This window comes from Lynx rufus, unplaced genomic scaffold (assembly GCF_022079265.1).
Source record: "Lynx rufus isolate CCGP_SWC_20201006 ecotype Redwood Valley unplaced genomic scaffold, mLynRuf1.p SCAF_4, whole genome shotgun sequence".
Lineage (NCBI taxonomy): Eukaryota > Metazoa > Chordata > Mammalia > Carnivora > Felidae > Lynx > Lynx rufus.
Window position 1 is genome coordinate 170007766 of NW_025814856.1, and position 2121 is coordinate 170009886.

The 2121-nt window shown below is 44.5% G+C and overlaps 1 long non-coding RNA gene across 2 annotated transcripts; it reads left to right on the top strand.

Annotated features, from left to right (window-relative positions):
* Positions 1-519: 519 nt before the first annotated feature.
* LOC124524392 (uncharacterized) lies at positions 520-1726 on the top strand. 2 transcript variants are annotated; one of them, XR_006965227.1, is made up of 2 exons: positions 520-557; positions 1075-1726. It is a non-coding gene; the product is annotated as an uncharacterized LOC124524392 (long non-coding RNA). The 2 variants fall into 2 exon arrangements; XR_006965228.1 differs by having other exon boundaries at positions 521-552.
* The last annotated feature ends 395 nt before the right edge of the window (positions 1727-2121 follow it).

Genomic DNA, 2121 nt, shown 5'->3' on the forward strand with positions numbered 1-2121 from the left:
AAATCTTCACGTCATGCCATTCAAGGCCCCTCACCACCTGGCCATGTTCCCTTTCCAACCTCCTCTCTGACCATCTCATGCCACCCCATGCCCCCTGCCACCCCCACACATACCTTTGCTAGAGACCTGGTCTGCTCCACACCGAGGCCGCTCGCCACATGGGGCTTTGAGCACGTGAAATGTGGCTAGTCTGAACGGACATGTGCTGTAAGTGTAAAATATACACTGGGTTTTGAAGACAGTGTAAGAAAAATGTAAAATAACATTTAAATACAAATGATAAAATGATAGCATTTTGTATGTATTGGGTTAAATACATTATTTTATTTTTTTTTAAATTTTTTTTTCAACGTTTATTTATTTTTGGGACAGAGAGAGACAGAGCATGAACGGGGGAGGGGCAGAGAGAGAGGGAGACACAGAATCGGAAACAGGCTCCAGGCTCCGAGCCATCAGCCCAGAGCCTGACGCGGGGCTCGAACTCCCGGACCACGAGATCGTGACCTGACTGAAGTCGGACGCTTAACCAACTGCGCCACCCAGGCGCCCCAGGTTAAGTACGTTATTAACTTTGATTTCACCTCTTTCTTTTGCTGGATAATGTTTTATGTGGCTCACATTCTATTTCTACTGGACAGCTCTGTTACAGGTACCATTTCTATATTTCCCAGAAGCCTCCAAAGCCTTCTTCTCTTTGTGCGTGTCCCCATATTTGTGTTCCCCTCAAGATGTTCTTTCCCAGCCTCTCTTCCTAGGAAGGGAAGTTGTGCCCTTCCCAACCTCAGTCCTTTCTTCCAGACAGCCAGCTGTCAGCTCCTCGCTCACTGCCTTTTAGCAGTAGCTCTCATGGGTTCATATTATCTAACAGCTGTTTGTTTGTCCTAGCAGTCACCAATCACCAGCTCCTAGAGGTCCAGAGAGTGTTTATGTAGCTTTCTATCCCTAGCCCTCTGTTACTTCCCAGGTCATCAAGTGAACTTAGGAAGGCATCTATTGAATGAACACAATAAAAGAAAGATTATATGAAAGGTAACTGCTCGTCCAATGAGTTACGTAGAAAATGATTATTTTTAGGAAGTCTGAGGAGAGAAAGACTGTTTTCGCTCCCGCTATAGCCCCTTATTCGGCAAATGCGGTGGGGAGAGTGTGAGAGAGGAGACAACATTTGCCAAGCCTGTGAATATGGTGCATCTGGGGAGCTCTCGGTCATTCTGTTTGCTGATGAAGGAGTATAGTCCGGAAAGAGAGCCAAGGTGGAGATGGAAGCAGGGAGTGAGCTGCAAAGGGAGCTGCGGGGAAATAAGGGGCAGAGTCCACACAGGATTATCGTGAGTCTGGTTTCACTTGGGGGGTGAGGGAGAAGGGCTTAAGGGCCATATCCAGGTTGGTCGTGCGCTGTGCACGACTTTGTCTAATGCTGTGGCTGTGACTTTATCCTGATGTTCAACAGAATCTGAAGCTGTTCCAGAATCAGCTGTGTTCTTGGCTTACAAAGAGTGACACAGTGGTTAAGAGAATGAACTTTGGCATCTGACTATCCACCAGCCTGGCTTTGTGAATTCAGTCAAGTCAGTTAACCTTTGTGGCCTTCAGTCTCCTCATCGGACAAACGGTAACATGCCTACCTCACGGGGATGCCACGAGAATTAAGTGAATGGTGAAATGGAAAGTTTTAGTTTGGTGCCTCACTCAGAGAAATTCCTAAATATATCATTGGTACCACTGAGACTGCCTTTCCCACCTTCCTTTTGTGTTATGTTCTTCCTAAGTGCTAACAAGTGAAAATGAAAAAGGTAGTAGTGATATGCCCAGACCAGAGTACAATTAAATAGAAAAGGCTTTTGGGATCTGTTATAAATTTCTCTAAGGCAAAAAGCCTGGTAAATGGCTGGAACAAAGTAGATAGATCCATAAAACTGTAAGCTGGTTCCTAACAGTATGTGGTTCAATAATACGACATCTGCTAAACAAATTTTGTATTTACGGGAAAGCATGATATCACAAGCACAGACTATTAATAACATGCTCACTGAGGTACTGCTTAACACATGATTTGAGAGCGTTGTGTGCATGAAAACATGAGTGGAATCTTTTCTTTCTTTTTTTTTTTAAAAATTTTTT